Source organism: Parus major, chromosome 1A, assembly GCF_001522545.3.
Source record: "Parus major isolate Abel chromosome 1A, Parus_major1.1, whole genome shotgun sequence".
NCBI lineage: Eukaryota > Metazoa > Chordata > Aves > Passeriformes > Paridae > Parus > Parus major.
The window spans coordinates 65261787-65287597 of record NC_031773.1 but is presented as its reverse complement, the minus strand read 5'-3'; the positions used below and the strand labels follow the sequence as shown (position 1 = coordinate 65287597).

The 25811-nt window shown below is 38.9% G+C and overlaps 4 long non-coding RNA genes across 7 annotated transcripts in view; 3 read left to right on the top strand and 1 right to left on the bottom strand.

Annotated features, from left to right (window-relative positions):
* The window catches only part of LOC107205021, a 102363-nt gene that overhangs the window by 51468 nt on the left and 25084 nt on the right, over positions 1-25811 (top strand). The gene's annotated exons all lie outside the window — the stretch shown is intronic.
* On the top strand, positions 2088-7454 carry LOC117244450. The gene is made up of 3 exons (XR_004497589.1): positions 2088-2284; positions 6159-6363; positions 6442-7454. It is a non-coding gene; the product is annotated as an uncharacterized LOC117244450 (long non-coding RNA).
* On the top strand, positions 8467-15010 carry LOC107205023. Its single transcript, XR_004497590.1, has 4 exons — positions 8467-8540; positions 11433-13386; positions 14141-14223; positions 14922-15010. It is a non-coding gene; the product is annotated as an uncharacterized LOC107205023 (long non-coding RNA).
* Positions 14212-25800, bottom strand: LOC117244451. Its single transcript, XR_004497591.1, has 2 exons — positions 23733-25800; positions 14212-17735 (listed from the first exon to the last, which is right to left on the bottom strand). It is a non-coding gene; the product is annotated as an uncharacterized LOC117244451 (long non-coding RNA).

Below are 25811 nucleotides of genomic sequence, written 5' to 3'. Positions count from 1 at the left end.
TTTTATTTTTATTTTTATTTTTATTAATTTTTAATTTTTAATTTTTATTTTTCATTTTTATTTTTATTTTTTAAACCCCCATTATTTTATTAAATGTTTCTTCTTGTTTACACTCGTTCCTAACCTTCCTCAGCTAAGTGTCAGAGCGCTTCAATGTTTCTCTTAAGCTCACTGACCAGGAGGAATGCTAGGGAGTGAAGCAGGGTGACCATGCCAACCTTCATGTGTTGAAGTTGCCTAATATATTACTTTCTTTTAATTATCATTATTTAGCACTCAGTAATAGGTTGAAGATATTTCAAATCCAAATGACTGCTTGGTAAACAAATTATTCTACTGGACTCTGAGTTCATTTCACTCAGATATGGTAGCCAAAATCTGAGAATAAAACTTGTAACCAATAAATTTATTTTATTTTTATTTTTTAGATGATGTGGAATTGCAATAACTTTTCAAAACACTGCAGAAATGTTACTGCTGAGAAATTTGCTTGGGAGTTAAAAATACCCTGTGGTTATATACATTTGGTGTGAGACATGGTCAGCATCAGCTTGGGGGCAGCAGTAGTCACCAGTGGAGTACTGAGTGTGGGTGTATTTTGCTAAGCCTGCTGATTTTTAATACTTTTAAAATGAATACATGATGCTTTCCAGTAAAGAGCAGTTTCTCTGTAGCAGTTGCCACATTTTGCATATATTTATTCTTATTTGAGTCAAGGAGGTCATGTTAAACAGCCTTTTGTTAATAGCATATGATGATTTAAACCTCTGTATTCCAGGACTTGTGCATCTTTCTTACTGTCTGAAACCAACAGTGTGCCTTTAGTTTATATATTAACAACACCTTTCCATTTTTATGTGATATCTGTCACTTTGGGGTTTTGGTCTTTAAAGAATATACTTTATAGGTAGGATTATTATAACTACGGTATTTTTAACCTTAGCTTACAGAGAATTCTTAAAAACAAACATTTCCTCTGTGCATTAGAGCTAAAAATGCCTAGATGACAACTACTGCCAGTAAACTATTCCATCTTGAACAAAGGTTTTACCTAATGTTGACAGCAATTACGGTGTTGCTGTTAGGGATGTGCCAGGACTTGGAACTCTCAGACAAATTCCAGCTACGCTGTCACTCGAGATATTTAATTTCAGATTTTTTTGCTTTTGTTATTTCACTTAGGGTGATATAGCTGACCATGTATTTTTCATGGTAATTTGATTAAGTAACTATGAGATCAAAGCATTTTGCTGCTGTCTCAAATGTTGGTAAATTACAAGAGAATCACGGTGTGGAACAGATGGGAGTTCTCACTTGTTTGGCAGGTGAGTGATTTCTCTGCAAATGGAATCCTTCCAGCTCAGCTTTGTGGCACTGCAGCATAACAGAGAGTAAAGGGCAGAGGATGGATATCAACCAGTCTAGCTTCCTGGGAAAATAGTGAGGAGGAATAACCAGCTCATGCTCAAGAAAATAAAGTGGTCTGCTAGAGAGGGAAGGACATCAGAAAATATATCTGAAGGTAGCAGAGTCTCTGAGAAACAACATGATGGACTATTTCTAGGAAGATTTTCACTAAGAGGTGTTTAACTGTGCTGTGTTGAATTATTAGCTTGCTAAATTGATATCATTTCCAGATAATAATATTTCACAGAAAATTCATCCTGTTTGGAGGAAAAAAAAAAAGTAAGTTTTCTTTTAAATTTATTGGTTTTATGAACAGTATTTTCATTTTAAGTTCTCTCTGGTTTTATTTTAAATTTTATGGAGTAACAACTAATCTCTGCATGGGTTTGTTTCCCACAAGTCTTGTTACAAAAGTGATTAAACACAGGGGCACTGCAGTACAGTTCCCACCTGTTAAAGTTTAATCTTTAGCCACTTAGTTGTTCTGTGACAAGCTTTGGACTACTAATGCCGTAAAGCCACATGGCATCTCTTAAAATTAATTTGTGACAAGTTAATAGACTACATCTGAAACACCAGGTGGAGTTAAGACCTAGAAGCTATTAATGTGACTAATTACTGCCCGAGGCTCAGCTGAATTGGAGGCCTGAAGAGCTTGTGGTTAGACCTGGCTGGTTTGCAGGATGCTCTTGGGAACCGAGAGCTCTGGATAAGGCTGATTTCTATGGCATTTCTTATTGAAACAATCAAAACCAAAACTCAACAAATCTATTAACAACTTGTGATACAAAAGATCAGTGCAGTCCAAAAATCCCAATAAAGGAATTCCAGTTCAGAGCCAAGCTGCTAGATCAGGATACATTACAAAGGGCCCTGGGTAGGTATTCGAAGATGTTCTATACAAGAAGATATGCTCAAAGTTATTTCCAGTGAAGATTATGGTAGTAGTTAATAGATTCTGATAATCAGAATCTTAAAATAATTCATAAAAAAATGTATCAACCAAATTATGATGGCACCTTTTTAGCTTTAGCAGCAGCAAATATATTGGGTACAAGTCACTGGACAGTGTTAATTCCAGTGGGTTGATGTGTAGTGAACTAAATGCTTAGAGACTCTATGCAATGTGGACCATTTAAAAATGTACATCTTTTTCTTGTGCTGAAAATTTATCTTGTGACTTGAGAATGTAATTTAGTGTTCTGTTTTTAAAGCCTGGTGGTATCGGGATGGAAGTTCTGCCTTCCAGAGTGCTCCAAATGAAAACAAATAGTAATGATTTTTCTTTTCCTATTTAGAAGGCTGTAACATGGAAGCTTATTTTAATGGGACTATATTGATATTTTCTCCCAAAGTATCAAGTCTTGGGATTGCATCACATGGTGCAGCTCCTGCATGGCACTGATGCCAACATGGAGCAGATACCATGTCTAGGCAGCTGGAATTTTGCTTTAGCTGCATTTCCAAAACTTGTTCAATAATAACTGCAAATGTACACACATACATGCCAAATCTACAGGGGACTGAAAGAACACCCTGGCAGCCTGACTGCTTTTGTAACAGGGTTGTTTTGTGGCTTTTCTTTGGCTGGTTGCTCTTAATAATTTTTGTTCTGCAAGCTGCTCCAAGTTAATCCTACTATCAAAATCATAGCATTCAAGTATTTTTGTATTTTTATTTACCAAGAGCCTGATACGCAAAGAGATGCCACTGGGAGTAGTTTGATGGTGCTTGCTACAGGGTGAATTATTTTAAAGATATGTCCAAATATTCAAGCCCCCTTGGGAATGAAAGAGCACACATTGCTGGGGACAAATATAGAACTTCTTATCAGAACTCTGAATCACACTCTGGCCCCAAAGGAGTAGAAAAAGACTAATGGTCTAATCCAAGAGAGAGATTTTTTTGGGTAAGGGCTGTACTCAGATGGGTTGTCAGTAGCTGGAGATTTCCTCTAAATAGAACTGAGAGGTGCTATTGCCTAACAGCAGAGAAACTGGATAGGAAGGTTGTTCAGTGGGACATGTCTCCCTCTCCTTTGGTTTTTTTTCTGCCATAAAGCTGGATTACTCAATTAGAGTCCATCTTGTGCAGTTATTAGACATAATGGGAAGTGAACAGAGACGTGGAAACCGAGGCACAAGAACAGAATATGGGAAAGGACACAGTCTAAACCTCAGACACCAAAGAAACAGCGATAAGATGCACCCCAAGGTGCCAATGCAGAGCTAGAGTTGCTGGAGAAGACAGAAGTAAAGCTCTGCAGTGAGTCTGGTACAGCAGCCAGCCAGGTCAGCTGGGTGTGCATTGCCAATTGCCCACGGGATAGAAAATTATTATTGTTGCTAAACAGCTTAAACAAACTGAAAGCAAGGTGGCAACAGGGCCATGAAATAGTCTGTGCAATAATTCTGATACGCTCTACCACTTTTATGAGCCTTGTGCATATTAAGCGGTCCAAACCAAATACAGATAATTACACAGTAAAACCATTCAGCATAAGGAATGGCTGCTGATTCCATCTGAGCTGCCTGGTACAGATTCAGGACACCAGCATCCTGATGTCAAAAGGAGAACTAGCTAATGGCTGAGCAGGACATTGCTGGATAAGAAACCACATAATATGTGACCTAGAAAAGATGATGTTTTTCCACCCAGCCTTGGAAAATATAAAAGCAGAGCTCTTAAGGCAAAGGAGAGCAACTGGTGCTTCCAGAAGAAATGAATAATATTAAAATTGACTTTTTTATGTTTCAGCTCGGTTTGAGAAAGGATCTTGCTGTGCTCTTTTTTATGGGGGTGCCTGAGTTTTGGTTTGTGGTTGAGTTTTTTTGAAGACACACCCCAAGACTGTTATTAGTGGAAATAGAGGGTTCAGTTTCTAAGGGAAACAGAGACCCTGCTAAACACTCAATAAACTGGAGTCTTGTGTTGTTGTCTGCTGCCACACTTTACTATTTGCACAGTCATGGTGAAATTTTGAGAAATACAAATTATATTACTGACAGATGGAATTGTTTCTGTTTGAGGACAGATGCTTTTTATACAGCTTTTATTTAAAACTATGGATTTTTTGAATGCTTGTTTATGGAAATTTAGAACATCAAATTACCACTTTCCTCATAAAAATGTGTTTTTCTTAATCAAATCTATTTTTCAAGGACTTCATACACTTATGCAGCATACCATGTAACTAAATTAATTACATAGCCAACATTTTTATGATATTCAAATGTCATTTGGGGGAAAGAAATACTTCCTGAAATAACTCCAAAAATCCTTGGACATACTTTTCTTACAGATGCGTAAGTCTCCCCATCTCTTCTTATAACAAAGATATCACAGCAAAACTTTAAATGAAGATGCATTTTTACTTTCATTTTGGTTTTCCTGCAAATTTATTTAAAAAAAAAAATAAATTACTTTCACTGCAGAGATTTGTTTTGGGGATACAACACTTTTTCTTTACGGGGGTTATTCAGGGAAGCATTTCTCGCTGGCTCTTAAAATGTTATTCATCTCAAAAATGTAATTCTGTCTCTGGCACATGAGAGGTCCAGTAACATGTTTCAGGTAGCACAATTGTTTGTTACCATCCCTGTAGAAGAAAGATGTTTTTATGAATTTTAGCTGACATGAACTCTGGGCATGAGGAGCCCAAGACCAGACTGAAAAACTGCTGGCAAATTTCATTAGGATGGGAAGGTGGCTAGGGGTTCTTCTATCTTTCTTGATTTTGTATGATAAATGTGGATATATATTGTTGGCTTTTTTAAAAAATATAAACCACAAGCTTTGCCTGGATAAGCTTACTTTCAGTGAGATCAGCCACTTCTGTCTTTGAGGGGAAAAAACCCCAAACCAATACCATTCTCTACATCTAACTAGGAGGACCCAATCGAGGGCTAATATTAAATTTAAATTTCCACCACGAGGCAAGCAAAACTCTAAACAGCTGTGCCATAAAAAACAACTCAGTTGTGAAGCCCAAGTACACCTCTGCTGTAGGCAGTAATTCATCTTCCTGTGACTGTCACAGGTTTCAGCAGAACGTGTGGCTGAAGCCCAGTAGCCAAATGCATCATCAGGGTAATTTGTAAAATGTATGTTGTGTTTACCAGAACACAAATATATAAAAGATAAAGCATGCATGCAAAAGATAAAACCCACAGACAATTAGGTCAGCTGGGCTGCCTGAAAGCCCAACGTTTGCAAAGAGATGTAAGGCCAGTAATTTCAGAACATAGTAAATGACAATTGGATTTATAGCTTTAGAATTGCCATCTCTCATCCCATTGTATTGACTTTCATGGGTGTAAGGAGCAGGTACTGGAGCTGATGCAGCCTCAGCTGTTAATTGGTAAAGATGAAGAAACACAGGTGACATGGAAGGAGGGGAATTACAATATTTACAATAATTGCCAGAGGGAAAGCTGAGATAGGTGATGGGTGATCATTTGATGTGTTTTCTGGGAAGGAATGGTTTTGCTTTCTCTTTCCCCCTTTCCCTCCCAACTCTGCCGTACTGCATTCTTTTTTTGGAAGATGGCAGAAAACATACTGAATTTTTAAAAAAAATAAATGTTGGCCAACAAGCCATGTTAGTACAAGGTAGAGAAAGTTGGCCTTGGCTACAGGGTGAACCTCTGGCCTTGATGCAGGCTCTGGCTCCACAGGTGAGCACCCTCTGCTAACAGCAGAGAAATGGAAACCTGATGTTTTGATCAGCTGTCATTGTGTTCTCCTTTTAGGAAACTCAGCTTTTCTTCAGGGAGCATGGGGCCAGCTGCTGCTTGTGAAGCATTTGAAGGATGTAGACAGTGAAGTCAGGGACCACTTTATGCCAGTATTTCCCTATGGCTCAAGCTCATGAGCAAGTTCCAGCTGAGTCACTTGCACTTCTTGGGCCAGGTAGTCTGTGTAGCAGCCCATATGTATGTAGGTGCCATACAGATGGTGAGTTTGATCTTTTAATATGAGCTTTTATAACCCTGATGGTGTTTTTAGAGCTCTTGTCTTACCTCTGGTCTCAAGAGGATATTATTTTATCTCTCCTTTAGGACTGGGAAAAATGCGAAGTCAATACAAAGTGCTTTCATTTTGTGCCTTGTAAGAGAGATTCCAGAGAACAGTTTTTCAAGAAGGCTTTGGTACCTTTAGCTCTTATTCCTTGTGTGTACTCTACTCAGGCTCTTCATAGAGGATACATTTTATTTTCCTTTGCATGTACACATTGGGACAGCTCCAAGGCCAGTAAGAATGTTTTTAATTCCAGAGGGATTGAGGTATTTTTCATCTATGTTGAATACTGTGTCTTTTTTTTGAGAATCTGACTGGTGCAGCCCTTTCTGCTTCGGAATAATAAATATGCTTAGAAGCAAATAAGCTGTTATTAGCTGAATTTTCATCTCATAATTTTTTTTCTCTGATATTTTCAGCAAAGTCTGAGATGCTGGTCTTGCTCTTAAGGTTCTTAGATAATTTGGTAATTGACTAAACTTCTTCACACCAGTATTACTTAGAATTTCCAATGTTGAAAAATTCTTAGATTTGAGAGGACCTATGAGCATCTATGGACTTTGGAAAAGTGCTTCTGTTTCATGGATTTGTTTTCATTTAAGATACAATCAGCATATTTGAGGGGGATATTTTCTGCTGTCTGTTTACAGGAATATCAAATGCACCCTGAGAGCAGGATAAATGCTTGCAAATCTTTTATTGAACATGAATAGGAGAAGGAAATAATTGTAAATGAAATGTGCAAAACAAATTATGCTTCTCAATCCAACTGGAACCATGCTTGACATTCATGCAGCAATCACTTCCTTGTTACAATCAATATATACAATAAAAAAATCTAGAAGCAGTGAATTTAGCAATAGGGATCTCATGAGTAGCCTTTTCTTTGCAAAGAACAGCTCTGTGTCACTTTTGACTGACAGCCTTTGCTTTATAAAGAATAGATTGGAAAAATCTGTGTGGAAGAAAAGTGTCTTTGAAGTGCACTGCTCCAGTTTGCATTTTCTTGTTTTTCACTTGCAAGCTCAAAACCAAAATTCTAAATCATGCCATAATTTCCTTTTCTGTGATATATATGAAAAAAAATAAAAAATTAATGGTTATGAACTTTTTTGCTGTTAATTAAAGGAAGCAGGCAGATATGGTCTGAGACAGAATCCCCAGAAGTTCTGAGTTGACACATGTGTCTGTTTACAAGCTTGTAGCTGGTCTGCACCTATGAAATGGGATGGCTAAGAACCCTAAAAGCAACCATCAACCCCAGGCTCTGCAGATGACTGGATCAGGCTCTGACCTACACAGAACTGTAAATATAAAGCCTGGTAAACATAAAGGCCTGTAATTTGATCCAGGAAAAATGTTGTATGCAAAATTCAGTGGGACTTATTTGTCAGCTTTGATCATGGGAGAGGGGCTAGATTCTTTTTCTTTGTGTCTTACATAAGTGCACTTTCAGAAACCTCACTGCCTGTGTTTTGGAAGTGAATAGGCTCTATTTTATTCTGCAGCTGGGGTGGAATTATTTCAGGAGGACCTCTGTTCTGGGTTTTGGTTTAGCTCAAGATGCCACAGACTCAGCCCAATGTCATTTCTCTGTATGTCTGCAAAACAGTAATTTCTGAACGTCACATTCCGAACGCTTTTGAGACTTCAGGGAAAGTTATAAATTTTGATAGCCAAGACCTTGATTTCACAGAAAAGTAATAAAAAATTGGGAGACATGTGGGGCTGCTTCTTTCTCTCAAATACAGCCACAGCTGGAGTGCTTTTGGATCAGAGACCTGGTTGTGGTTCCTGTACAGGGGAGTAGAAATATCACTTTCTTCTCGCAGCTGTTCAAGGTGGGGTTGTGCTGATGGACTGCCTCCTACAAAAGTGTTGGTGTTAGGAAATGGAGGGGCAAATGGGAGCTGTGAGGAAGTGTGGAGGAGTAGTTTGTGTAGGGAGAATGTCCTGGGAAAGAGCAGCTCAAACATCAGCGGGGACAGAAACAGCAAACAGGAGAATGCACAGCCAAGGAAAGAGGCCTCTGTTACTGGGGACAAATGGGTTCCAAAAAATGAAAATTTCTCTGGCCCCTGTGGGACAGAAAAAAGTGGAGATTCAGCTGACAGGTAAGAAGGAACACTGGGGAAAATTCAAGGCCATTAAGGAGGCAGTAAGGGATGGGGTGGATCAGAACATCAGGAGTTTCTGTAAGATCGACCTGCAGGACCCTGCTCTGCCAGAGACCGGGAGGAGCTGCACGGGGGGACTCTGCTGTCAACGGGGGAAATTTTACATGTTAGCTGGGAAAGTGAAAGAGACAAAGCTATGGAATACACAGCACTGCTGGGGAGGGGGAAGGAGGCTTTACAATAAAAGTTGGTTTGGACAGATGGGGAGTGTGGAGGAGAGACTTGGGAGGAAGGCAAGGAACCTCTCTGGCGTGCTGCAAGCTCAGCCTACAGAAGCTACAGAAGAGTGTGTGACCCTCTTGTTAACTTCATTTCACAATGTTCCCTGCATGCTTTGTGTGGCTTCCAAGTAATGCATGACATCAGAAATCTTAATAAAAACCACCTGCTCCATACATTTTATGTTCAACTCTGTTAAACTTTCCTAGTTCAAAATATCCAGTGTTATCTGGAACAGGAGGATAATTACTTTTCTCTAAATTTGCTGAGCTTTCTTAAATGAGTTCTTTCCTTAAGGAGTAAAAATGTGACTTTATATGTTTTAGCTCCACATTTTTGAAAATCACCTTTCAGCAGTTCAACTTTGTAGGCTGATAAAAACATCTGTCAAAATTAAACTTCTGATCCTCTTCTTGCACCTAATCTACTTCTATGGCCTGTGTTTCAGGAAAGAATAAGTGACTCCTGTGCACCAGGGAAGTGTAGGGTGTAAATGGCCTTGGGTCTAGTGGGAGCTAAGCTCAACACACCCCAGGAGACTTCTTTAAGCTTCAGGTTGCCTGGAGTCTTTCAAGTCAGACAAGAAGCAATGTTTATACATCCCTCAGCACAGGGAAAGAGCTGATGTGGGCCAGAGGTAATTAATATCAGCACTTAAACTAGCTCCCCATTAAAAAAAAATAAAAAAATAAAAAATCTAGTTAGAAATAATTGCTTAGCTTTCCACTTTTGCGATCCAAAAATTCTCAGGCTGCGGTGTTCCTCTCTGTTAAATATTAGATTAGTATCTCTCAAGACAAAACAAGAGAAGAACCACTCTTCTTCTATGGGTTACTTTGCAAAGTTTATTCCAGACTTTGTTTAGCCGTGACAGAGGTTCACAACATTCTCAGCTGAAGAAATAGGTGCCTGTCTCTTTTTGATGAGTTTGAGAGCTTTCATTACAGAGGTACAGCCAGAAGACAACTCCTTCCCGTGGCTCCCTTGCTCTCCAGTTCATCTGTCATTAGTGGCACTGAAGAACACTTTGAGGAAGATTTTTTGTTTTGAGTGAAAGTAGCCATTTTGTGAAGTCTTTGAACCTCTTTTTGTTTTATCAGAAAAAGTCTGGCACAAGGGCAGCTTCTGAAAGCTTATTTTAGGGCAAGGAAAGGGGTCATGACCCCGAGGCTCTGCTGTTTAAATCAGCAGAACTTCTTTGCAGTGTACATAGGATTTAGGAAAGGGCACAGATGCTGCTGGTTGTGTCACAAATTTTCCAGAGTGCTTTTTCTGAACAAGCCAGAAAAAGATTTGCCTGAAGGGACACATGAATATGGGGCACATTAATAACTTTTTGAACATAAAAGTTTTGGGGTTTTCAAGAGACAAAAGCAACAGGGGTAAAAGGTGGGTGCCATAAGAGGGAGAAAAGGTGGCATGAGGTTGAATTCCATGCACCTTCAGCTGGATGTGCAGGGTGGAGGGGAAATTGGAGGGGCTTCTGAGACCTTTGGGCCCTCTTTGAAATCTGCAGGACCTCAGGCAGTGAAGTCCCTGTGCCAAGCTGGAAACATGGCACTCAGTGTGGAAGTAACAAGTGAATAAATACAAGTTTTCTATGGTTTCCTTTGAATTGCCTGAAGTGAGGAGACAGAGAGGGTCTCTCTCCCTGATTAAAGATTTCTCATTCAAGTATTTTAGAAAGAAATTGAGTAAATTCATCTTTAATTGTGCTAAACAGTTCACCAATCAATATTGTCCTCCTTTGCTGCCTTCATGCAGATGTTCAAGTCTTTGACTCTTTTGAGGATGGACTCTGAGGATATTACTAGATCTAGTGAAAAAAAAAAATATAAAAAAATTTGTAAATAAATCTCTACACATAAAAGCACCAGGCCTCTCTGGACACATACTTTTAAATCTATTTATTCACCTTTTCCCCTCTGTTTTCATATTTAGATGGGCATAGCTGTGGTGTAAAACAGAGTTATATATTTTTGTCTGTTAGGACATGAGAAAGGGCACAGTGCTCTCTGTTTCAGCAGCTGTTCTAAGGCCAGTGTGCTAACTGTATTTATTTATTAATGGGTTGTTTTGGTTAGACTATTTTTTCCCCTGGTGTATGTGCTGCTGCAATTGGTGAACATGCTTTCCCTTTCCTATATCAACAAAGAAATTGCCCCAAGAGAATTTCATGGATTATTCCCTTTTGGCCTCCAAGTGGTCCAGGTAAAGATTTTTTCCTATGTGTTTCTTCCATCATGATCTAGCTCTGAATGCATTCTCTGGGCATGTGGAATAGCAGAAATATCTGTCATGTGTTTTCTAAGGACATGAGCCATAACCCTCAGAAATAATTTGCTTCTTCTCTAACCCAGAAGCCATCGAAGAGATTCAGTCTGGATGAAAGATGAAAATATATTGAAGCCAAAGAACAGCTGTAGATTCTTTTTGACAGCAACTGTGGTTTCTAATGCTTCCTTAATTTTCACTTACACATATCTGAAGTTATGATTAAGCCAATGAAATATTCAAAATCGCCCAAGTAAATCTGACTTTCATAGGATTTATCTTTTAGTCTCATAAAGCATTCTGACAATCAGGTCTAAACTTTCTTTTGTGTTGCAGATAAGCATCACATATGTCATCTTCACGTCTCCAGTTCCCAGGAGTTCTGGAGGAAGAATTTCATCCACTGGAAAGCAGCATCTTTCTCTGCAGGGGCTTATTCATACCAAGAGCAACTGTATTTCTTTCAAACAATAACAAAAATGTGTTTCTTGCCTGTGGATTAAGAAAAAATCTCAAGATGAAGACCGGTTTCCCTGCTCCCTTCCTGTTCAAATTGTCAAATTGGCCTGGAAAATAGTTTCTTTTCTTTCCTTTTTCTGAGCCATTCTGATTCTCTGTGGTGTGATGGGCTTTCTTTAAAAAATTGAAGCTGTGAAATGCTGGTTCTCTCGATTCCAGCTGTTCAGGCCTAAAGATAAAACAAATGTCATGAATATCACAATAAATCCTGAAAGCTAGAAACACAGTGGGAGGGGAAAAGTGATCAGAAACTATGCAGCAATGCACAGATGGAAAAAATACCCTGAGGGCTCACACAGATTTTGGTGACTTTTCCTTTGGAGCTTGTCCTGTGACAGCTACTGGCACTGGGTGGAGGGAGCAGTAAATTCACCTTACAGCCACAGGGGCCTGGATATTACCTGCCTTGCCTTGCTTTTAGTTCTCCAGAGGTAAAGATGGTGAGAAAAACACCAATTAGTGTATGAATATATACCAGATATTAGTGGGCATTAAAATTGTTAAATTATGCTAATTTTTCCAAGAATGGACGTAATAGGTCCTAAAATTCCTTGTGAATCTTGTAGCCTCCTCCTTGTTCTGGGTTTAATTTGCCACAGCAAGTGATCTTCCACTTGCCATGGATTTTTAATGACTTCAAGCACTGGGGCTCTGCTACCCCTGTACTTGTTCATAACAGGTTTGTTGCATAAACACTTTTATTTTTAAAAAGGACAAACACCCACATAAACATTTTAGAGACAATAGAATCTGAGGTTGTAAATACATTCTTGTGACCTCATTAGGATGATGAGAATTTTGGTTTGAGAAGAGGAAAAGTTTATGATTAGGCAACTGGAGTTACAATAATAACAAAAGAAAACAGAAAATCATTGTCAGCTTGATTATTTTGGGAGTCTTTGTCCTGCCCAATGGTGCCTCTTTATGACAACCTTTATTTCAGAACAGGATACATAGTTCAACATAACTAAAGCATAGAAGTGTCATAACTAAGGAAAGTTTGTGTTAAATTTTTACTTAATGTATTATTCAAAGCAACAGGACTACAAAAATTTTATTTAGCAGTGCAGCAACTGAACTAAGTGCAAGCACTTCCAGCTATTATCAAAATGGCTGCTTCATGAAGGATCACAAATGCCAGGATTATTTGTGTAACTTAGTTCCTATCAACCTAAAAGATACATTGAAAATGTGATGAGGTTTTGGTAACTCAAGGTTGTTCCCATTGCTAATGAACCCTGCAAGCAGCACCGAAGATCACTGCAGAAGTCATTCAGTGCCTCCAACTTTGTAGTGTGCAAATGTTTGACTGTTTTTTTCCTGGCCTTTTGTTGTTATCAGCACTGTGTTTCTTTCCCTTATGCTACCTGTGATGACGATAGAATGTGTAAATAAATCTGAGAGGAGATGGAGCTGGGGCCAGCTTGGATGTGTCAGTGTTCATTTAGTTACCCAACCAGCTGGTCTTTCATCCCAGCTCCTTATTCTGCCCTCCTCTCTCCCCAGAGCAAGAAGAGATTCATGCTTCCTGACTGACTGCATGAAGAGGGTAGATGATGTCATTCTAGTGGCCAGATGGCCTGACCACAAAATCCACTCTGTCAGCCTTGACAGGCTCCGAAGGGAAGCTCCCGGCCGCAGAGCTGGCCCTGCGCAGCCAGCGAGGAACACAGAGCTGCAGACACTTCCAGAAACCTCCTCAATCTCTCTAGACTGCCCTGGCTTTGCAGAGGGGGCTGTTCTGACACCTCCAGAACGTGGGTGCTCCTTGGTATGTGCAGGGACACAGGTGACACTGTGCCACTGCCTGAAGCACACACACACCTGCACCCCTTCCATCCTTGGGCTGAATTTTGGCTGCAGTGCTTTTTTTTTGGCATGCCATCATACCAGAGACAGGGATTTTATCTTGCCCTAACCCTTGCCATTCTTTTGTATGCATAGGGCAAGCACATGACATTAGGAAACAAAACTGAAAGGTGGAAGTTACTTTAATTGAGTAAGAGACGGTGATGGAGAAGAAGGCAAATGGAAATAAAGCACGGAGAGCTGTAGGGAACACTTCTTACTATCTGTGTCCATGCAACTGAAGCTTGTTTTCCCTAGATGCTGAATTACTTCTTCAGCCAGCACATTTTAGCTCTGTTTCACTGACCTCAGCCTTGTTCTGTTGCCCTAACTTAGGAAAGTTTAGGGTTTGGCTCACTGTTATATCCCAGCCCTCAATTAAACAGAGGCTTTTCCTCTTCTAAAATTTACTTGGGTGTTGGTGTGAAGATGCTTTGGAAGGAAGACCTTTAATTCCTTTTAGCCAAATTAGTTCTCTTTTTAAGGGACCTTTACAAATTTTAATTACAGTATTTCTACAAAATCCTTGAAGTATTATTTCATGCATTTTCTTACTTTTCAAGAGGAAGGAGTAGCTGTGGCTCAACCACAAAACCAAAGATGTTTGTTTATAAAATATATAATAGATTCTCTGCAATCCATATCCACATTCAATGAGTATACAATGTGTTTTCCAGACTGTTTGCATGGCTGGTGATGTGTGATGGAAGCCCAAGCTGAAAATGAAATTCATTCCTAAAAGAATAGGTGACGAGGCAGGGTAAGATTTAATTCCCATTGCATGAATCACTTCATTTGCACGTGTCTGTGTGCACTTGATTGGACACAATGATATTTTAAATGCATTACAAATTTAATCAAAAGCATTAAATAAGACACACTGAAATTACATCCAGGAAAACATCTGGGACTAGGGCGGGGGAATTATTCTTGCATAAAAAAATAAAGATTCTATACTTTCATCAATTAATTGAATAAACAAAGGCAAATTGAAGCTCCTCAGGAGATTATGTAGAAGGTCAACTCATGGCATTTCCCAGATTGCAAATCAATGCATTGATCTGAATAGACTTTGGTATTTAAATAACTTCTAGGACGACTCCATTGGACTTTTTCCTCTGCAGTCTGTCAGTAGTGCTGAAATGAGATCAAGAGGACTATTCCCATGTGCAAAGTCATTCAGAGTGGTGTTATCAAGTTTGGGGGGCTGAGGGTTCAGTCTTGCAAAGTTCATTCACACAGATTACCCTTTGAAGAGCTGCAGCTTAGAAAGGAACAAGTTCTTGAAGCAGGCTGATAATAAAGTGATTGTTTTACTGTCCTGATAAAATCCCCTGCAGGTATCTGAAGCTATGTTCTTCAACTTCCTGCATGGTTCACAATCTTCCTTGTGTTTATAAAATGTATTCACTCCTCTTGAAACCAGACACCAAAACACTTTTTATTTTTTCTCTCCAGATTTGCTCCATATGGAAAACATCATAGACCAGGACAAAAGCAAGAAAGATTAGAAGATACAAAAGTGGAAAATTCTATTTAGGTGACTAGATAATTTCAAATATTTCAGAAAGGGCCTTCTCTACCCCCCACTCTTTATTACTGATGCTTTTCTACTGATTATTTTTTCCCCCACAACAATTTTAAGTAGAGACTGAAAAAATTAAAATAAATCAGAGAAGCATAATGAATATATATATAATTTTCTTCTTACTGTGTGTGGAATCTGCACAGTTAATTTATGTGTAGGATACCATTAGAGCAGAATTTTTGAGGTGAAAGCATCAAAAATCTCATATTTGACACTGTTTAATGAAATCCCAGGTGTGCAGTGCATGTTGAAAAAAATAATTTGACAAGTTTATATGAAAAAAGGTGATGAATTCATCAGACCTGATAAAAATTTTCTTTCATTGCTTATGAAAGAAATTATCACACTGTAAGAGAGTTATATAAAATTTAAATGTTCCTGAGTAACTTCTTGAACTCTAAAAAAATAAACCCCAAGGTACTCTGTCTGCCAATATTTGTGAGCAGATTTGGCTTAAATTCTTCTGCTGGAGGACATTTCATGATCTTTTCCACTATCTTCTCAGCTCAGGTGTCAATACTGAAGTGTAAATAAGGAAGAAAATAATAGGTGCTGAACAGTTCTAAATCTAAAGCAAGCACTCTCTTGTCCCATAGGCTCGTACTGTCCCCAAATTCGTTGTTGCAATTTGCACCCTGGGTGGTGCTGGGCCCTGCTCACAGATTATTCCAGAGGTATTTTGGGATAAAACACACTGAAATGCCCAGCACTCAAGATGGCATGCAGGTGGAGTTTGCTGCATAGGAACTGATAACCTGGAGATCCCATTTTCCCCTTCTTTTATTATTTCAGGCTCATGAAAGGTGAAAAAATTTAAAAAATTGTAAATGGGAGGTTATTTCTGCAAAGCAAACATGTGAGTGCTTATATTCTCTTCCATAATGTGCTACTGATGGCAAATTACTGTAAATGAAACCAATTATGAAATCTAGGATGAAGAAATATTGTCATTTGCAGAATAGTAATTCTACAGGTTAATTTTTTCTTTTCCATAATTCATGTGGCAGGAAAGGACTTGGCTTTGTGTAAAACCTGCTCAGCAGTAGCAAAAATGGGTCTATACATCAGCATTGTTTGGAGCACAAATCCAAAACACAGACCCAAACCAGTTACTGTGAAAGAAATTCACTCTGTCCCATTCAAAACAGGCACAAAGACATGTTTTGAGACAAATCTCTTATTTTGATGTAGCAATATTCAAACCTTTTATCAGCCCTGATGATATACAAGGTATAACTTTAAAAGTTGTTTATTATTTTAGCTTGATTTGTTTGGCACAGAAGAGCAAACAGAAAAAAAAAATCCCAGGTTCCCATCAGGTGTGGAGTATCCCACCTTTTTTTGTCTTTTATATTTTAAATTTAGACATGAATGACTATCAGTATCTGAATGAAATGTCCAAAATCTGAGTAGGATTTGAAAAACTTAGAGACAAGTTCCTGCTGTTCTGATCTGACACATGACTGAGGGACAACATTTGACCTGTCTTCCTCCTGTGTTAAGAAAAAAACACTGAAAGCTAATAAATAAATAAAGCTGGAAGGAAATTGGCCTGAACTAATAAATTGAACAGATGTGTCACCTTCCATTATGCAGACAAAACAAATAGCTGTGTTTTGTGAAAAAAACTATCAAATTACCTGCTACATGATGCAAAAATACTCCAGTATAAATGAGTGAGTTCCTAGCACCTGTGGTAAGCTTGGTGGCTGCAAATCTGATTCTTTCTATGGTCATGTGCTGATTTTATGTTCCTTTGGTACTGAACAACTTGGATTATAAAGGTCTTCCAAATCTTGAGATATTTATTTAAATTTACTCTCTAATAATCTTATTGAAAGGAGACAATGTAACAAAGGCTGCTGTTTTCATTGTACAAAGACAGTGAGTGTAATCAGATTTATTTGTTCAGGTTTCTGTTTATTTTCCTGTTTGTAGAAGAATTTTTAGAGGAGGAAGTTTGCTTTTGAAGCATGAGGAGTCAGGAGCCATTCTTCTCTCTAGTTTAGAGAGATGAACAATGAAAAATGGATTAATTGGAGGCTGGTTAAAGACCTGGTTAAAATTCTGGCTTTCTCTAACAGTAGGGGATGTGTTCCATAACTCACTTTCTTGGATTTGATATAACAAATCCATCAAAGCAAATATACAAGTTATTTCCTTTTGCATTTTTAATAGAGGCTGTTCTAAAGCTCATACTGAATTTCTGCCACAGGAAACTTTCTTGCTGGAGTTACAGTATTTAGGGTGAGAGGAAAACCCTAAAGTCCTATCTGTTTCTGGAAATGTAGGCATCTAATTGCATTTGTTTTAGTTTAGTTTATGTGTGTCAGTCTTGGGGTACAGGGAGAATTCCATCTTCTTTAATGGTGCTCTGTCTTTCCAATTTTCTGCAGGTAGACACAGTAATTTCCTTTTCTTCCAGCCCTGTCTCTCACCATGATATTTATAAGAAATATTAAACAGATGCTTTCTTAAGACCCACAGGTGGATATATTTGCAACACAGGTAAAGCAATTCCTGTGAATGCTCTGTGCTGTAGAAGAATCTTGTTTCTTGGTGTTTGATTTTTATTTTTTTTTAACTCTTGAAAACCTTACAGTAGTCCATAAGCAGTTTTAACAAAATTTGACATCTTTTAGGAACAGATGTGAACATCTTTCAGCCACTCATGTTTTTAAACACTGCAAAAAAAAAAAAAATAAAATAAAAGATTCTCAAAAGAGATGGAAAGACTCATTGAATAAACAGAAACTCCTTTGACATATTTTGTTAAAAAAGCAGCTGTGGGAATTAAGAGCCATTTCTGTACTCTGTGCCTTATCAAGATGAGAGGACTGAGGACCTTGGTAAGGTATCACTGTAGAGTCAGGAATTTTGGAGAAATCTATAATAGATGTAAGCAGTTGCATACAACTGGGAATATGCACTCCATGCAAATCTGTGCTCATGTCCTACCTTTCACTGTGCAGAGTCAATTAAAAGAAGAGCTAATTCAAGTGAGAAAAACTGTACCCAGTGCATTAAACTTTCAATTCCTTCCTTCTAGATTTTAAAATACTAACAGTGAGATATTAAAAAAATCAACCTTTTTAAGCTTACAAAATTAAGAAGCCATGCAGTAATTCCTGCCTGCACATGCCAACTATGTGGTTTTGACTCAATTTTTTTGCCTGTTTTAATTATGATTCTATAGTATTTTTTATGACAGGATCCCTTCTTCATTTGATGAATTATTTTTCCCCTAGCTTTTTTTGGCAGTGCCTGTCACTGAGTTTTGAAGCATTGCAAAGGCTTTCTTCTAACTTCACACCAAAGCCATAAGGTGAGGGAATGATGCAGTCACCATTTTTCATAAAAAAATAAAATAAACTTATGCCTTCATTGAGTTGAAATTACACATTTATTTTTAATATGTGAAGCTTGCATTTTTTTCAGTCTCCTGGATGTTGCATCAGGATTTTACTGTTTCAGTGGCTAGGTCCCCATGTGAGTTGCAGCTAGGATTTCTGCAGAATCATACATTTTACATACATAAACCAAAGCACAGTATTCATCACTACTGCACAAATGTGTATTTTTAATGATCACTCAGTCATTGATGGACAGATTTAAAATCCAGGTTTTGGTCAACTTTCACTTGTGTTTTTTCTGTACAACTCTGTTTTAATTTGGACCCAGCCAAGAGGCATTGTTCCAAATGTATGAATATTTTCTTGAACTTCACAATTTTTTTCATACAAATCCAAGCTGACACACCATCTCTTCATCCTTTTCCTTAGCATCCAGAACCTGAATTGGTCAGCCACGAAAAACTCAGCAGTATTTCATTTCAGAAAGCAGATGTTCTTTCCACAGCACAAACCCTTCAGTGTTTCAGAAGCACTGGTCCTTCCCTGGCTCTCAGGCTGAGGGATTATTGAAACATCAGAAATTCTTTCTCCTCAGTGGTCTGCTCATTCCTATGGAAAGCATGGTCTCCTTGGCCAGCCCTGGTGCCTTTTCTCCTTTTCCCCATCCTTCTCTCCCAAACCTCTCTTTTCCTGCCCAGAAACATTAGGTCTTTTTTATTTTATTTTATTTTTTCACTACATTACATTCATTTGAACTTGAATTTGAATTTTCAAATAACAATTTGAAATTGTTACCTGCTCACTGGGCTGGGAAGTGGGGGAATGGAGAACTTTGGTGAGTTATCTCAAACTATGTATCTTTCATTATATTTCCTCTCTGCTGTCCAGCTGAGGAGGGCAGGGATAGAAGAGCTTTGGTGGGCACCTGGCATCCAGCCAGGACCAACCCACCCCAGATCCCCATCCTCCAGCAGCTGGAAATGCTGGCCATGTGCTCGGTGTCAACATCTCTGAGGGAGTTCTCACTTCAAAACTAAAGGGAATTTTGCTGAGCAGGTACAAACCTGTTTTTCAAGTGGTTTTAAGGTGGTTTGAATTAGCCTGCAGCTCAAGGACATCACACACTGTGCCTACCTAACATGGGAACACCTCTTCTGTTCTGTTGTCATCCTCAGTGTTTCAAAATGTTGTGAATGCTTCAAAACACTAAAATGACCTGAGAGTGTCACCTTCTCATATTTAAACGGATGGGGAGTTTAGGGAGTCATGTAACAGCAAGTATTTCACTGACTTTGTGCTTAAGGATGACCAAATCATTTTGGCTGAAAATAAACATATTCAGCCTGGGGCACACCCTGAGCATGGAGAACTTGAGTCTTAGTAGCTTCAGTTTTTTATGAGTTTCCTGGACTTCAAACAAGACCTTATAAATCGGAAGTGTTATGCAATCTTAATAATAGGCTATGTCACCAATTTGCTCACAAGAAATCAGTCAACATAACTGAAATTCCTAGGTGTACTATGGTTATTAAAAATTAGTGTTCTGTGACTTGCTGCTGGCCTTCCAGCATAAATGTCTTGAAAAAAAAAAAGAATAAAACAAGTAATTCTTTTGCTCTTTAAACTCGATTTTCTTCAATTTTCTCTAAACTGTAATGGATCATATATTGTGGAAAAGGTTTTAGTTGTATTTGGCTTCTCCCTGTAAGTGGCCACTTTCTTTTAAGTGATGGTTTCAATGTGAAATCATGGATTTATGGAATTGCTTGGCGTGGGAAGGGACCTTAAAGCTCATCTCATTCCAACTCTGCTGCCATGGGCAGGGACACCTTTCACCAGAGCAGGTTGCTCAGAGCCCCATCCAACCTGGCCTTGGATTAGCCAAGATGAAACCAATTAACAGAGACTGTTTTTTCACCCAGAGGAGATGACATTGCTCTGCTTGTATAAAAGGGGAGAAAAAATGTCCCTGGTAGCTACTGTGAATAATTTGGGGATATAATCTATAGAATTTACTTTCTACAGGCACTCATCTCTGGTACTTTTTTTTATTCTGAGAATGCAGATGGAATTCCTCAATAAATCAGCCACCGAGATGAAGTTTTTGCTCTGAAACAAACTTCTGGATTAGCCAAATCAGGCCTCAGGCACAGCCATGCCTGGAACAGAGAGCTGTAAAACTGAAATGATGGCTGCTCCAGCAGTAACAGGGGCTGGTTTTAGCTTGGTAACTCAAAACAGACCTGAGCTGGTCTCATGGGCTTACACTGAGGTACCAAATGACTGCTTACTCTTTATATCAGTGGTCTCTTTGTCCTACAGCTAAACTAAGCAGAGTCAACCTGGATTAAAAGAGCAGTGAAACAACTTTATTGGATTTTTAGATGTTTAAACAGATGAATTCAAGCTCAGATTCTCCCACAGGCTTGGAATTCTACTGAGAGCTCAGTATAAATGACAGATTTCACTGCTGTAAATTGAGGTAACCAACCTAAGTTAAGCACCCCCAAAGAAAGGAATTCCTTCAGCAAGGACAGATGAGAAGCACGTTCCTGTACAGTTTGTCTGAAGTCTTGGAAATCTGTTATTTTGGAGAATTGATGAAGTAGCCATGACTCAGAGGCTACTCTGAAGCTGTCAGAAAAATATGGTTTTAGCCCTGAACACTCTATGCTTTCTTGTTTTCTGCTATTCCCATGGGTTATCACAGTTTTTTCCCTCATCTTCTGTTTAGTATCGATATTCTGGGTCTTTTCTTGAACTTTCTGTAAGAACAGTGCTCAAGGCAACTTTAGGAAACATTGACATGGCTGTTTTTCAAGAAATGAATAATGTTAACATGCTAAGCTTTCTAAATTAATTTTCAAGAATCTTCAAAGCATCAAATTCAGTGAGGCATCTCTGGATATCTGGAGATCTAAAATAATTTCCAGGTTCTGCTACTGCTCTGCTGTGGGAGACTAGAGGCAGGTGTCTGCTGTCTCTCTTGCTTGTAAAATGTGGATAACATCTGTGTTCAAGCACCTGGAAATCTAGATGAGAAGTATCATACTCAGGATGAAATGTGGCATAACAAAGAAGAGTTGCAATGTTTTATAAACAATTCTGAAATGTCTGAAAGGTAATGCTTGTAGAACTGGGAATATGTTTTTACTGCATTCTTACTCTGGGTTTTTTGTTGTTTTTTATTTTATAGACCATATTTTGCTCTGAGTTTTGCTGACATCTCCCATGTGTTGCAAGACAATTGGGGCATGTGTCTCTTTTTATAGCCTGCTTATGGATCAAAATAAAGAAATAAAGCTACTGTCACAAAGCCCCAGCATTTATATCAGAGGTTGATGACATTCCCAACCAATATACAATAACATTTTGTAAATCACTTCCCCCTAGCTGATGGCATGTTTCATAAATTAATACAAAGTGTATAATCCCATTTCTTGCAATTCCTCCTATAATAATAATAAACTGATTATTCTTTTAATTTTAAGCTTCTTGGCCTATTTCAGAGTGGTGCTGAATGTCCACTGCTTCCAAGAAAATTCAAGTTGAGCATGCCCATTACCTCTCTGCACTAAATCCCTGGAGCACCAAGCTTTGTGTGGTGTTGTGTATTACCTGAAAATTACAACAGCAAGTATGATGAGTTGGTCTGTGTATTTTGTTTTATTCCAAATAGGATAATTTGAATCATTTTTATTACTTATTATTTTATGCAGACTTCTTAAGCACTTAAGTAGCTGAACCACCTGCCACTGTCTATACAATTTGGCAGAATAACAATGACTTTATTTTATTTTATTCCTGGGTGTTTTCAGAATTGACATAAGCAGATGCAGTCTATAGTGTTAGGCCTGAATTCACAGAATCATGGCCTGGGATGGAAGGGACCCTAAAGATCATCTCATTCCACCCCCCTGCCATGGGCAGGGACACCTTCCACAAGACCAGGCTGCTCCAGAGCCCCATCCAACCTGGCCTTGAGCACTTCCAGGGATGGGACAGCCACAGCTTCTCTGAATAACCACTTCCTGTACCTCATTACCCTGACAGTTAATAAATTCTTCATCATATCTAATCTAAATCTACCCTCAGTTTGAAGTCATTCCCTCTTGTCCTGTCACTCCAGGTCCTTATAAAAAATCCCTCTCTTTCTCATAGGCGACTTTCAGGTACTGGAAGAACACTATTGAGTCCTTTCTTATTTGTGGTACTTTTGGGTGAACAATTTTTTTATGTTCTTGCCTTAAACTTCACCCCCTGTGTGGTATTGTGAGATTTTGTCTGTAAATTACTGACAAAACTGAGATTTTATAGTGATGGATAGCAAACTATTGTCATGCAAGACACTTTGGTTTACCGAGAGTGACTACAATTTCACTTCTAAAGGCTTGACTTTATCCCTTCCAGAACTGGTGCTTGAATTGCAAAGTTTTTTAACTTTGGAGTTGAACTTTCATTTAGAATACACCCCAGACCTGGGTTCCATGAGTGTTATGCATACCCATGTTACTTTGTTTAAATCTGGTCTAAGTTTGGGGAAGTTTTTAGAAGCAGATAAAAATCAACCAAGTTCTGCACAGATTTCGTTTTCATTGCTCAGGTAAATTCTCTGTATATATTATTGCTGCTGAGAGATACTGCTGTGAGAATTTTAGAAAACCACTAGAAGAGTCAACTGAACTCATCTCTTTATTTCTTTATAGGTAGTACTGATGTATGTGATAATTCAAAATTTATTATCCACATTAGAAAGTAAAATATATTTCAGTTTGTACATTGAAATTATCTTTCTTGCATGTGCAGTTTGAGAGCTTAGTTAAAATAATTAAAAATCAATTCTATGAAGGGAAATAAGATTATCCTTTCAAATAATAGCTGGAGGAAAGGTTCTACATTAAAGTGTCAGATGTTATTTAATGACAGAACATTTCTGAGGTTTTGGTTTGGGGTTTTTTTTAGTGATCTTCTAAGACCCTTGATATTTTTCCTATAATTTGATCAATTTCTGCACAGGGAGTAAGTGTCAGAGTCTGAAAGGCAGGACTTCTGGGAATTTGGGTAAGCAAGGCACAGGTGAAGGACTCCAGACCTGTTGAGTCTTTGGGGAGGAAAAAAACATACAGCCAGCCACAAACTGGGGCTGTTGAGAAACAGCATAAAGACTATGAAAATTTTAACCTTTGGTGCCTTGTGCCATCTAGAATTAATCTTACTGAACAACCTGGTGCCCTTTCAGCTGAACAAGAGCCCTGGGCAAATTTCAAATCTGTGGCCTACCCTAAGGTTTGTTCAAGTCTATAACCAAAGACTAAACCTGTGACTCACCTGTAACTTTTAACAGGTCCCACTGTGGCTCTTTTGTGTGAGCAGAAGGAGATCCTGGCACTGAACCTTGGCTGTGTTCTTCTGTTGACTGAGGGAAGCTCTGTGGAGGTGCTTTGAAAACTTGAGTTCACTTGGAAAGGCCAGGAATTCTCACTTTTTTTCCAAGTCTGGCCAGATTATTTTCCAGGGTGGAGAGCAGAGTATGTTTTATTGTGGCAAGGAGAGGTAGTATTCCCTAGATTAATACCTTTGCTTCCTTTATGGAGTAAGTTTAGCAGAGCTGCAGTGAAGACTCCTGATGGTTCATATCCAGGAGGGAGCCTCCCTCTAGCTGAGTCCCTGGGAGCTGCACTAGCCTTTTGTCTGCTGAAGACTGTTATTTGCACATCCAACATGCCATTAAAACACCAATCAACACATCTGACATTTTTTGTAGCTTTTTAATGTTCTCATAAATTCACAGAGAATGAATGAACATATTTGTAATTCTGGCCGGAGTTGATCTCGTTCAGCTGAAGGAGCACAACCTGCAACTCTCGTTGTTTCCAGAAGTTCAGAACATCCATTTTGAAGTCAAAACCAGATGTTGCCTCTTGGAATGATACTTGCTGGGACTGTTGGCTGCACTGTGTCAGCTCCTCTTCCACTCTTCCATGCATCTGCACTCGTGGGATCGCAGTACTGGCACCGTGATGCTGCAAACCAGCTCAGGCACCAGCCCGTGCACAGAGGCTTTGTTTCTCTCACTGTAATGCTTCCATGGGCTCCACAGCTGTGGTTAATGGTGAATTTTGTGATGGGAGAAGCACAAGTTCAGCCTCCAAGGCATCTGCTGGGCAGTGACAGCCCAGATTACAACGTGCAGGAGCTCACGGGTGACATTTACTGTTTTGTCAGGGCACATATTTACAAAATAACAGGGAAATCTCCTGCTCTGGACTAATATGCTGAATCAATGGTGGCTATTGAACTTTCACTGAATATTAACTTCTACTGCACTTGGCAAACATACTTAGTGAAAGGTGATTGTGCCAGCCTGAGCTATTGATTGTGTTGTAGATCTGCTGCATCTTGCCACTGCCAGCTCTGCCTAAAGGCGATGCCAGGCTGGGTGCCCTGACACTTTCCAGTGCCATGGTGATGAGGACTTGGGAACTGTCCTTTGTCTGATGTCAGGTGGTTCCATTTGCCTTTTGAGATAAAGCCATCTTTTCCTGCTCTGGTGGTAATTGTTAGCAATTACTATTGAATCTGATTTATGTTGTGCTTTTTTTTTTTTGTTTGTTTGCTTGAACTATTCTACAATGCCAATTAGATTAAAGGTCAAGTTTGGCAGTCTCTCTCCATAAACTCTAGCCTTTCTGATATCAAAGGGATTGTTTGGATGTAACTAGTGGGAGAATTGGCTCCTGTACTCTTGCTCAAGAGAAGTCAAAAGGTCGAAGTCCACCTAAAGATTCATGTTATCATCAGAAATGCAAATAAAGGAGATGGGAGTCACGAGGCTGGATGAAGGATGATGGGTCAGCATCTTGGGCACTCCCAGATGATGGCATGTGGAAATCCTGAAGGGAACTTTCAGCCATTGGGTCCAGGGATATCATGAATCCCTTAATTCAGTGGACTCTGCAGTCAGTGGAACCACAGCAACATGAAGTTTCATTGAGGTATTTCTCGTCCTCCAAGGTGGAAAGGGTGGGTGAGACATCCCAGCATTTGTACCCAAATTTGCTAGGCAAATTGTACACTCTTTTCCCATGAAGCAATTCCTTTGACTGCATTCCACTAATTTACATTTTAGCACCACTGAGCATCCAATGTCCCATTTCATGGCATTGCTTAATTGAAGGGTATTAACTCTGCAATATCAGAGATGCAATTAATTACTTAATTAATTAGACTTTACCTACATAATGCATTAATAGCAGGCATCACATATTCCCTGATCATCCATCTTCTCAAAGAAGCTGTGGCTTGGAGTGAGTAGATCTGCATTTTATGAAGTTTGCAGAGGTTTATTTTTAAATGACAGGGCACTTCTGAGTTCTAATTTGCATTACTCTGCTTTCCTGTGACCAG